Source organism: Coenobita brevimanus, chromosome 112 (assembly GCF_032717465.1).
Source record: "Coenobita brevimanus isolate Jiangsu-jjx chromosome 112, ASM3271746v2, whole genome shotgun sequence".
NCBI classification, from domain to species: Eukaryota; Metazoa; Arthropoda; class Malacostraca; order Decapoda; family Coenobitidae; genus Coenobita; species Coenobita brevimanus.
In genome coordinates this window covers 6338193-6351537 of record NC_137065.1, presented here as the reverse complement: position 1 = coordinate 6351537, position 13345 = coordinate 6338193, and the positions used below count along the sequence as shown (strand labels likewise).

Here is a 13345-nt window from a genome sequence, read left to right as displayed (position 1 = left end):
TTTTGATTCTCTTGTACATACTAGAAACCAAGGATATTTTAGGGGAGATAGTGACATTATAAGTGGGTCATCCCTTGTCGTGCCCTGTACATGATCCTTTCCATTCCTCTACATTAAGTCCTCTACTTTCATGGTTTTCATTCGACACTCATGTTTATGGTACAGGATACCGATTCATCACTTAAAATTCATGTGATAGTAGGTTTAACATAAATCTTTATACATAAAGATAGGCATTATACTCTTGATGACAACATACTGTTTTCCTAAAAAACATCTCTCTTATAGAACATTAAGATCACTAGAAAATATCCACTTTGTAATCTGTTCCTTTACAGTCTACTGTATGCGGGATTCACAAAACTGCATTCAAAGGGCAGTTGTTGGATGGTGAGGCGTATTTCCCCTCACCGTGGCCTGGCTGGAGGGCAGTGAGGGATGGCTTTCACGGCCACACCACAAGGGTTTTCCCGCACACTGAGGCTGCTATATAGGCGGCCACCACCAGCACTGTGGCATCAGTCCACCTGTGGCCGTAGTCAAGATGAAGTTTGCTGTGCTTCTCAGCTGTCTTGCCGTGATGGCCGCCATGGCCTCTGCTGCGCCCTCTGAGGCCGAACCTCAGCAAGTCCTGCCCTCCACACTGGCACTCCAGGACTTCGCATCATTCCTGCAGGAGGCAACAGCAGACGGCCAGAGCGTCCAGTTGCAACGACACGCTCGAGGAGGCTGTTTTTGGGTCAACGTGTGTAGGAATGGCGTCTGTGTTCGGGTCAGGAAGTGTTGGGTGAGTACAGTAGAAATTCATTCCTTTCCTTCGCGGGCAGTTGTTATTCACTGTCCAAAGATACGCTATACATAGACCGAAGCTTTATGGTTGTTTGGTGGATCTGATATTTTGAAGAAAGGGAACAGTCAGTATTTTTTTATGGGTGATCTGAATTTTGGTCGTCATTATTCTTGAGATACAGCTGCTTCGAAAGGATTATAATATTAACTCAAATAATAAGATATGTGTGATCAGCTAAATAGTATAGAAAGTCACCAAGTAAACAACTGTTAATATCTGAATGATGAATGAAAATGTAAAAAATTATTACTTCCTCTTAAGGCCATTTTGTTAGAATGGAGGGCGTGGTCACCTCACCCTCCTCCCCTATGGCTACCCTCATTTTTGATGGTTTGGATGATACATGAATAACTGTGTAAATCCATTGTCCTACAGTTATGCCTTATCATTGCCTGATTTTGGATTACATCTTATTCCATCTCTTAGGCATTACGACACGAATAAAAGTAGCGATAAGTGGTCATTCTTGACTCATTATTGTACTTAGTTTCAAACACTAGCCACACCGCATACCACACGAGTTTTCCCATGTCTTACTGTACAAATGATTGTTGGAAAGCAAGGGAAATCAAACCTGGGTTCACGATGTCTGAATTTGTTTAGGACAATGGTCGTCAGAAACTAAGACACCTACATTTGTGTAATCAGTTACCATAATTAACCTTTTTATCACAACAGTAACCACGACCGCAGAACTCGTCCAATCACCGCTTCAGCAGCGGCAGCCACTGGTGAATTCCTGTCACTGACCACTGCTGAGGCTCTCACACCGAGGCAACGACCTGATTTTCGCACGACCTGACCATCCTGTCGGTATCCACTGCCGAGGCCCCTCTCACCGACAGCGAACAGCTTCTTACACAACCTGACCATCGTGTTGCCTTAACAGGTCCTCCCACCAACCCTCACTCATCACCATCAACATGATCGCAAACTGTTCATCTTTAATATTTTATGGTTAGCAGGTAGTTTATTTTGCTTCATTATTTTTTTGAGAATCAGTAGAGCAAGTGTTTGATAATATATTTTTGTAATAAACTGCTTCTCTTCACATGTTTTCTTTCCTAACTACCTTATGTATCCATACCTTATTATCCATGTCCTAATAACTGCAAACGTTTTTAACAAGCTTTGGAAAGGCTTCGCAAACAAATACAGATATGACAACACCTAAGGTTGTTGATCCACAGATTTGCATCATTTTGCATGGAATGGTAAGCTCTTTTCAAAAATTAGTCATTCAGATAATTGAAACAACAAAGTAGGTAGAGGGAAGTAGAAAAGCTTTGAGGAGAGTCAACCAAGATAAGGGGTGTCTTGATCACAAAGTGGCTTGTCTGCCTTCGATTGGATGGTTCAGCTAACACCAACCCATATCTGTTTCCGGGACGAGGGATGATATGAAGAGCAGAACAAAGGGACCAAGGAGGAGCAACCATGAGGACTACACCCCAGTGTTGACCATTTGGGGGGCCTATAGGGCGAGGGGGTAATTTTACGAAAATGTCAGCCTTTGTAAGGTATGAATGAATTTTTCACATTACATACCTTATTATTTGTATGAGTGTTTCTGAGAGTACAGCAGTCAGCTTGATAAGATTTCATACACTGTTTCGAGAACTAAAAAATGAATATTTTGACATAACTATTAGTTTGGAGAGTATCGTCATGATAAGACATCAGTTGACAAAATTATATGTATAATTTCATAGCATGTTATTTTAACCATACCATCCATATGATTTACATTAGACTGATAAACTGAGGACTTTTGGTAAGCTAAGTAACTATACGAAGGATAAGACAAGACCCCTAATATCAAACCTATGATTATATACAACGATGTTTCTTGGTAGATTGTCTAGTGATGGAGTAAATCTATCTCTGAAACTGTCCCGCCGAATAAATTAAGTTCTATCGAGTGCTAGTTTTTCTCATCAGTTTCAGACTTCACTTTACTAAGGTTGTTTCTATTGCCTGTGTGTCTACATACATACATATATATATATATATATATATATATATATATATATATATATATATATATATATATATATATATATATATATGTATATATATATATATATATATATATATATATATATATATATATATATATATTGTTACATAGCCTATGATTTCATCATCCTTTGTGTAATTTTAACGCACAGTTGCTGCATGTTTGCTCACGAGCGTGTTCTGCCTCAGTCCCCCCCTTCTACCGTTATAGTAGAGTAAGTCGTCCTTTCTGTTATTCAGTGCGGGATTGTCGATCGTTTGTCCCCATCGCTTCATTTGCGCGTCCCTCTTACAAGTTGTGTCAGGCTCTGCCGGCCCCTATATAATGAGCTCAGTCTCTGCATCATTGCCACTTAGATCTGCTCCTCATTTTGTTCACATCTCTGTCCTCCCCTGTACAGATATTATTATTGTGAGTGCTCAAGAAATCTCCAACCATCTAGCAGCTGTGTGTAATTTGAGTATAACTGTTGTTGTATTTTTTTCTTGTACTGTGTAGCATAAGGTTGATTCTTAGGCCTAGTGAGGTTTTGATTAATGTTGGGTTGTGTCAGTTATTTTTGATAATAGTTTGTATCTGTAATTATTTATCTGGCATTCACTGAGTATTATCTGGTATCTCATTTTATCAGGGCTGACTTAGATAAATTTACTCTTGCTAATTTCGTGTTAATAGAGGCTATTGCAGTTAACCATATATTTAACCTGTTTTTGCCATTACATTATCCTTATGAGTCCTGAATGTTTTGTTGTTAGTTTGTGCATTAAACTTTAACTTGTAATTTTACCTAACTCTTTTGTTTTGAACCTGGAACTTTACGGGACAGTAGTGACTCTTCGTATTCTCACTTAAAGTGTACATTATCTTTCTCTGTTCCGTAACATAAATTTGGCGACCTCATATCAGGATATTCAGGATATTATCATAAGGATATTGTTTGATATTTTGTGACTATGATATATTCATGATGGCTACTATTTTTACACTTGATGAAGCCAGGGATTTTTTGTCAAATGTGCAAACAGTGTGTGATATAGAAAACAGAACAAAGAATGAACTTAAGCTTGTTGCTCAACAATTGGGAATTGCAGTTCACTCTCATCATTCTAAAGATCAAATTGTTGGCATGATTAATAAAAGCTTGTTTAATGTAACTCCTCCAAATGAGCAAACGCAGATTGAATTAGCTAAGTTACAGCTAGCCCTGCAGGAGGCTAAGGCTAAGGAGGCTGAATTTCAAGCAAAAGCTAAGGAGGCTGAGGCACAAGTTGAAATTGCTAGAATTCAAGCAGACCATGAGTATCGCATGAAACAAGGTGGAACTGGATCATCTAGCTCTGATGATTTTGATGTGGCTAAAAATGTTAAACTTGTCCCTCCTTTTAATGAATCTGATTTAACGAAGTATTTTCAGTTGTTTGAGAGGGTAGCTACAGGTTTTAATTGGCCTAAGGAGTATTGGCCAGTACTCCTTCAAACTGTTCTCACCGGTAAAGCTCAAGTGACTTATGCATCTTTGCCTCAGGATCAGTCTGATAATTATGATGTAGTTAAGAGCTTGATTCTTAAGGCCTATGAGCTTGTTCCTGAAGCCTACAAAGTAAAATTTAGGACAACTTACAAGCAAGATAAGCAATCCCATGTTGAGTATGCAAAAATCAAAGAAGATTTGTTAGAGCAGTGGTTAAATTCTAAGAATGTGGATTCTGATTTTGACAAATTTAAGCAGATGATTTTGCTGGAGGACTTCAAAAGGTATATTTATAAAGATGTAAGCCTATATCTTGATGAGAAAAGAATAGATAATTTGTCTGATGCTGCAGTTTTAGCTGATGAGTATGTTCTCACTCACAAGAGATATTCTAGAGAAAAAGGGAAAGCTGAGAGTAAGTACGTTGCCTCTACTCAGAGTACAGGTAACAGGAAAGAGAATAAAGATGATGTTTCTCAGGAAGTAAATACCAGCTTCACCTCTAGATTTCAGAAAAGTAAATGTACTTATTGTAGTAAGCTTGGTCATACTACGGAGAGATGTTTCAGGAGACAGCGTGATGTGAACAAAAAGGAGTCTTTAAATATTCAGTCAATTGGTCTAGTGTCCACTCTTGAGAGTTCCCAGAATTCTTTAACTGAGTTAACTGAACCTGCTTTGAGGGGTAACTTAAATTCTCATGATGGAGCTCCTCTTTTGAGCAGTAACGTGGGTGACACTCTCAAGAGTTCATGTGCTAATTCCCTGTCTGATGGTTTTGTCAGTCCTCTGGACAGTAATGACAGGAAATCAGTTAAAATATATCGTGATACAGGTGCTTGCCAATCCCTTATGCTGACCAGTGTTCTAGGCTCTAATGTTAATTCCTCTGATGAAACTGTAATCTTACAAGGTGTAGGGAATAATTACTTCTCTGTTCCTCTGTGCAGAGTGAATTTAGAGTCTGGTTTTGTTAATGGTTCCGTTATGGTTGGGTTGGTTGAGACACTCCCAATGTCAGGTGTAACTTTCTTACTTGGAAATGATATTGGTGGAAGTCAAGTGTGTCCAGCTCCTCAGTTGTCTAGTGAGCCAGTGGCAGGGTCCCAGGATTGTGGTGTCCCTGATGTGTTCCCTGCATGTGCTGTCACTAGGGCTAAGTCTAAAGTTACTGGTGATTTAGAGGATAATGATGATGATGATGTTATCCTAGCTGACACTTTTCTTGCTAATTTGGACCACTCACCAGATGAGGCAGTACCCCGTAGTGTTGATAATTTGTCTCGTCAAGAGTTGGTTGAGTTGCAGGTTGCTGACCCTGAGTTGAAAGGTCTAGCTAACTCTGCTTACAGTGAAGAAGAGTCAGCCGGTGCTTCTACTTGTTATTATGTAAAGTCAGGAGTACTTATGAGGAAGTGGAGACCCCCAACAGCATCAGCCGACTGTGAATGGGAGGTTGTACATCAAGTTGTCATCCCTCGTGTTTGTAGGCAGGATATCATTAGAGTGGCTCATGATTCCAGTTTGGCAGGACACCTTGGAGTGAGGAAGACTGTGGCACGCATTTTGAAACACTTCTACTGGCCAGGTATCTTCAGGGATGTTTCCTGGTATTGTAAGTCTTGTCACACCTGTCAAGTTGCGGGGAAGTGTAATCAGACCGAAAAGGTTGCACCTCTAGTTCCCATTCCTCCTTTTGAGGCGCCTTTCACCCGTGTGTTGGTGGATATTGTGGGCCCTCTTCCTAAGACTTCTTCAGGATTTTCTTATGTGTTGACCATGATTGATATGGCTACTCGTTATCCTGAAGCCATTCCACTTAGAAATATCTCAGCAAAGAACGTGGTTAAGGAAATGCTAGGGTTCTTCACAAAGTTTGGTCTGCCCAAGGAGGTACAGTCAGACCGGGAAGTAATTTCATGTCAAATGTTTTCAAGCAGTCTCTGAAAGAGTTGGGCATCACCCAGATCACGTCTTCAGCTTACCATCCCCAGACCCAAGGAGCGTTGGAGAGATATCATCAAACACTCAAATCGATGCTCAAGAAATACTGTTTGGAACATCAGAAAGACTGGGATAAAGGTCTTCCATTCGTTGTGTTTGCTGCAAGAGAATCTCCAAATGAATCACTGGGCTTCTCACCTTTTGAACTACTGTTTGGCCATGAAGTAAGAGGACCCTTAAGTTACTCAAGGAATGCTGGCTGTCGGAGGAAGATGACGTCAACCTGCTGGAGTATGTGATGAAGTTCAAAGAACGGCTGTCCACTGCTTTACAGCTGGCGAGAGAGAATTTAGGAGCTGCTCAAGAGAAGATGAAGACTTGGTATGACAAGAAGTCCAGGTTACGCCACTTTCAGCCAGGAGATCAGGTTTTGATTCTGCTACCAGTTCATGGGCAACCTCTTCAAGCCAAGTTTAGTGGCCCTTATTTCGTGGAGAAGAACCTCAGTGATGTCAGCTATGTCATCGCCACACCAGATCGTAGAAAGAGCAAGCAACTATGTCACATCAACATGCTAAAGTTATATCACAGGCGGGACGAAAATAATCCAGTCTGCACTGTAGCTGTTCCACCCGAGTCTGCAAGTGAAGCTCTCCCATGCAGTATGAGCCTGAGTGATAGTTTGGGGAAGAATCCTGATATCATGAATGATCTCCAGACTAAGCTTTCTCATCTACCTCCCAAGGAAAGGCAGGAGTTTTCGGCATTACTGCAGGAGTACCCGCAAGTGTTCCGTGCTACTCCAGGAAGAACCACTGTGTTGATGCATGATGTCGATGTTGGAGACGCAAAGCCAATTAAATTGCCTCCTTACCGTGTGAACCCAGTGAAAGTTCCTCTCATCCAGAAGGAGCTTGGCTACCTGTTGGACCACAAGATGATTGAGCCCTGTCAGAGCGAGTGGAGTTCTCCTGTCACTCTAGTCCCTAAGCCAGGTGGGTCACAGCGGCTTTGCATCGACTACAGACGTGTTAATCAGATAACTAATACAGACACTTACCCTCTCCCTCGCGTGGAAGATTGCATAGACAAGATCGGAAAGGCTAGGTACATAAGTAAGTTTGATTTGTTAAAGGGATACTGGCAAGTACCTATGACTGAACGTGCTAGGGAGATCTCTTGTTTTGTAACATTAGGAAAGACCTTTGCATGGTCTGTAATGCCATATACAGATTGTTTTAGAATAATAAGAAATTTCCTTTGTAAATTTCTTTTTTCTTTGTGGGGAGGTGTTACATAGCCTATGATTTCATCATCCTTTGTGTAATTTTAACGCACAGTTGCTGCATGTTTGATCACGAGCGTGTTCTGCCTCAGTCCCCCCCTTCTACCGTTATAGTAGAGTAAGTCGTCCTTTCTGTTATTCAGTGCGGGATTGTCGATCGTTTGTCCCCATCGCTTCATTTGCGCGTCCCTCTTACAAGTTGTGTCAGGCTCTGCCGGCCCCTATATAATGAGCTCAGTCTCTGCATCATTGCCACTTAGATCTGCTCCTCATTTTGTTCACATCTCTGTCCTCCCCTGTACAGATATTATTATTGTGAGTGCTCAAGAAATCTCCAACCATCTAGCAGCTGTGTGTAATTTGAGTATAACTGTTGTTGTATTTTTTTCTTGTACTGTGTAGCATAAGGTTGATTCTTAGGCCTAGTGAGGTTTTGATTAATGTTGGGTTGTGTCAGTTATTTTTGATAATAGTTTGTATCTGTAATTATTTATCTGGCATTCACTGAGTATTATCTGGTATCTCATTTTATCAGGGCTGACTTAGATAAATTTACTCTTGCTAATTTCGTGTTAATAGAGGCTATTGCAGTTAACCATATATTTAACCTGTTTTTGCCATTACATTATCCTTATGAGTCCTGAATGTTTTGTTGTTAGTTTGTGCATTAAACTTTAACTTGTAATTTTACCTAACTCTTTTGTTTTGAACCTGGAACTTACGGGACAGTAGTGACTCTTCGTATTCTCACTTAAAGTGTACATTATCTTTCTCTGTTCCGTAACAATATATATATATATATATATATATATATATATATATATATATATATATATAATCATGCGTGTGTGTGTGTGTGTGTGTGAACGTATATATGTATGTATTATATATACATATTTATTTTACGGTATAAACTTAGACAGATAAATAAATAGATAGACAGACAGATAGATAGATAGACAGACAGATAGATAGATAGACTGACAGATAGATAGGTACTCAGATACACACACACAGATACATACAATCGTAACGCTTTACGTTTCGTTTTTGTTTTCGTTTTTAAAGGCTCCAACATGCTTGCATGTGTCGGCCTTGGTCACCTAATGGCGGCTCTCCACGCTGCACGATCCATTGCAGCCTCCCTGTTCAGTCCCTCAACCCTAAGGTCACACTTAATGACCTCGTCCCATGTCTTTCTCGGTCTACCCCTCATAACCCCACCCCCAATATTAACACTTCTCACCTTCTTCACCCAATTATCATCCCCCATCCTCTCCACATGTCCAAACCACCTCAATCTACCTCTCCTCATCACAACACCAATACACTCCAGTCCCATCCTACCTCTCAACTCTTCCATCGTAAACCCAGCCCCTCCAAGCCTTGGACGCAGGGACGCACTGCACATCCACGTAATCATTGTCATTTCTGTACGTCTGGGCCGGCGAATATCTTCCCCCTTCACTGCCCAGGTCTCACTACCATACAGCATTACACTCCTAACACATGCTGCATACAAAGACCCTTAGCACGTAGGGAGAGCCCTCTCAATGTCAGGAGAGACAAGAGCTCCCTGAACTTCTTCCAACCACTTCTCACCCTAGCCACAGAGCTAGCTCCAGCCCCACCTCCAGCACACAACATGTCTCCCAAATAACAAAACTCTTCCACATTCTCAAGAGATTCACCAGCAAGTTCAATCCTTTCACGTCTGACAATCTCCACCTGCTCACCCCGGTACGCCGTACACATAAAATCAGCATTATCTCGCAGTCTACCTCTGATACCACTACATCTCTTATGCACCCATTTATCACACACACCGCACAAGATGGAATTACTTCCAACGCCCTTGTGGGAAACTGCACATGGCCACGCTCCCTCGTCTTTGACAGTACCGACCAACACTAGATATCATCACTTTTGTTTTATCTGCATTTACCCTTAAACCCTTTTGCCCCATACCATCTCTCCACTTCCTAAACCTTTCCTCCGCCTCCCTTTCGTTCTCTGCAATCAACACCAAATCATCAGCATACAACAACTCCCACGGGAGTCCGTTTCTAAAGTCACGTGAAAGAGCTTCAGTTACCATAATAAACAACATGGGACTCAAGACTGACCCCTGATGCACACCAACATTCACGGAAAACTCATCACTCAAATCTCCATTCACTCTTACCTGGGTGTGAGCACCCACATACATGGCCATAACCACCCTAACCAGCCACTCCTCCAAGCCAAGCTTTCTCATTGCTCACTTCACCACCTCTCTAGGGACTCTGTCAAAGGCCTTTTCCAAATCAACAAAAACGAAATAAAGATCCCTTCTCCTACCAACATATTTTTCCTGAAGCTGTCGAACAATGAATATGGCATCAGTGGTGCCCCGACCTGGCATAAACCCAAACTTCATCTCATCAATATTCACTCTTTCTCTAATCATACCTTCTAAAACTCTCTCCATTACCTTCATTATTTGATCTAAAAGCTTTATACCTCTATAATTTCCTCTTTCCAGGGCATCACCCTTCCCTTTATACACATTTACAATTATACTCTTCAGCCAATCATCTGGGACAACACACTCATAAATAATCCTATTTATCAGGTCAGTGACTAAACTCACCCCTATATCGCCTGAGGCCTTCAACATTTCGGCAGTCAACCCAGACACACCTGCTGCCTTCCCCACCCTCATCCTGCTTATTCCCTCACTCACAGTAGCAGTATCAATCAAAGGCCAAGGGCCAGACACTGGATCTGCTGGCCCCAAACCTTCCCTGTCCCAGTCAAACTCCTCATTCAACAACCGGTTATAATGCTCTCTCCATGCATCTTTAATATCCTCACTGTTCACCACTACCCTTCCTTCATCATTCTTCACACACTGCTTACCTATAATATCCCGATTATCCCTCTTCACCTGACCTGCCACCCTAAATATATTTTTCCTTTCCCCATGATTTAGGTTATCAAGTAATTGTCTCTGTGACTCAGACTTTGCCCTGTATACCTCTCTTCTAGCCCTACGCTTGGCAGCCAAATATTCCTCTTTGCTACCACCCTTCTTCCATTCCCGGTAAAGCCTTCTTTTCTCCTTAACTGCAGGTTCTACACCCTCATCCCATCACCAAGTTACTTTGTGTCTTGGTGGTCCTCTTGTCCAACCGCATGTTACATCAGTAACTCTCAAGAGATTGTTCTTGAGGGCTCTGTACTGTTCATTAACGCCTCTGTCTACAGCTCCCTGTTCAGCCACCATTCTCCTCAACTCGCTATAGAAGGCATCCCTTACTACTTGGTTTTTCAGCTTCCGTATTTTCCTCCTCTTCCAATTTTGGCAATTGTTTATTTTTGTTTTAATCCATTGATGGCACATAGCGAATTACAATCCTGCTCATGTGTTTTCTCCAGAATATGTATTTCAGCAACTACATAATCCATACAAACTCTACTAGACTTGAAACCATCTTGTTAATCACCACTAGACATTGTGAACTTTTTCCTTTCCTTCTCTGACATATTATTCTGTTACATGTCTTACACACTACAGTCAGCATACTTATTCCAGGATAATGTTTGCACTCATTTCCCTCATGATTCCTTTTATACACCCGTAACTTTCAAGCATGCTCCATCAAACGTTTCTCTATGTTAGTGTTGCTTTTTTCTTATCCCTAATATTTTCCTGATTTTGCCAAGGTCGTTCCTTTACTTTTGTATCATATCAAAATACTTTACCTGCCCAAATATTTGTGTGTTTTTTTCCCTTTCTGCTTAATACCCATTCCATTTATAGGAATTGCTAATATATACAACTAAGTACAACACTTAAATCCATACATTACAATAGCCAGAGTGCGGTAGAGGCAGACAAATATCATGCAGGAAATATTAAATTCGGATATTTGCTGGGACTGGATGGGACAGGACAACAACCACCAAGTCATCTTTATTGACGAGTAGTTAGATAATCATTAGCTTCAACCTGATGAATAAGTGGTTATAGATTAGAACAATTCAATTTATATAATATAAATCTATTAAGAGATCACTTGTTATGGCATCCTATAATTTACATATTTACGTTAATCAGCATTTTCATAGATTTTTTATTAATAACGGTTTTCATTTTCATTTGCGTCTTTTTCCTACCTGCAGGTGGGCTGAGGTAAGGTACAGAAAGCCAGAAAAAGGAAAGAATACTACAGCTGAATAACCAATCAACAGCATATCCAATGATATGGGCCACACACAAATTCGCTCGTCATTCAAGCCCACGGAATCCCGGCTCCATATGACAGTTACACCTGTCTAGACGTAGTTTCCTTATTGCCTATCAGACAGTCAATCCGGCGACTGTCGCATTAAAAAAGGGGTACCAAATCCTAATCATACACCCCTCCGTACAAAATTCATCCAGCCAGCTCGATCCCGTGTCAGTTTCCTAGCCTTATCAGTTTCAAAGTGTCTCTTTCTCACGTACTCATCAACCACATCTAACCACCCTCTCCTGTGCCTACCACGCCTCCTTCCATAATCAAAATATCTCACATATGCCGTGCCACTTCCAGCACAGCATTTATATCTATTCAGTTCTATCCATATGACTTCGGTATTTTAAAATAAGCATGTTTTCTTCAACTTTGTTGTCTGTGATCTGTCTTTTTTTCACATCTTTCACGAAGAATATTTATTCTCACCCTGTTCACTATGCATTCCAAGCAAATTTCTCAAGAGTCCCATGTGCATTACTGTGATACTCTGGACATTTCGTTTTCAGGTCACACTAGAGTCTTGCACAATACGTTGGTGTGGGTACAAATATTTTTTTCATGAAGCTCTCTTGCATCTGCCAACTGTCATGTTCAGACGTCTATTTCGTTGTAAGACCGTCATAGCACCAACCACTTTCATTCAGTGTACCACTCTACTTTTCACTTCCCTTGCACATTTTCCTTCTCTGTTCTGTCACTGCACCCAAGTACTAAAAACCCCGCACCATTTCAAGTTTCTCATCATTTGCGAAAACACCTCACTGGGAGTCGCCATCTCCCTAAGAAACCGTCGCCTTACACCATCCACATTTACCCTCTGGGCACGGCCTTCACAGACATCAACAAAATTAAGCACCAGTCTGCAGAGTTCCTGTTCACTATTAGCCAAGAGCACAACATCATCTGCATACACCAGCTTTGAAATACTCCACCCTTCACCATGCATTACTATTCTTGTCCGTCTCTCCATGAGTTTTAACCTTTCTAATAACCCCATGCATATAAATATAAAACAGTCATGGGGATATCATTTGCCCTTGTACTACTCCAACACTGATGTTAAACCACTCAGTGAGACAAGCACCTACTAATATTTGTGCCACGAAACCATCATGACAACTCTTTGGAGCATGCAACAGGTTTCCTTCTATATGAAGTCTACACCATACGTACGCAAAACATTCCATAAGCCTTTTCTGTTTACTTTACCGTATGCTTTGGGGAAGGCGGTGGCTCAATCGGTAGAGAGGTGGCCTGCAGTCCTACCGGACCCAGGTTCAAATCCCCGCTGGGGAAGGGAACAGTTCAAGGATTTGGATTTCATAAAATCAGACTTTACTGATCTACCAGAAAAACCGCCGACATGTCGTAAGAATACCCCCGCAAATACCAATACACCAGTCCTGTATGAGGCAGCCCTACCATGTACTCAATACGGACAGTGGGTGTTAGCCCCAAAGTGGTGACATGTAGAGGTGTATGGTATGTAAGA

General features: G+C 41.2%; 1 long non-coding RNA gene across 1 annotated transcript; it reads left to right on the top strand.

Annotated features, from left to right (window-relative positions):
* Positions 1–543: 543 nt before the first annotated feature.
* LOC145418001 (uncharacterized) lies at positions 544–2745 on the top strand. Its single transcript, XR_013900623.1, has 2 exons — positions 544–787; positions 1529–2745. It is a non-coding gene; the product is annotated as an uncharacterized LOC145418001 (long non-coding RNA).
* Positions 2746–13345: the final 10600 nt, after the last annotated feature.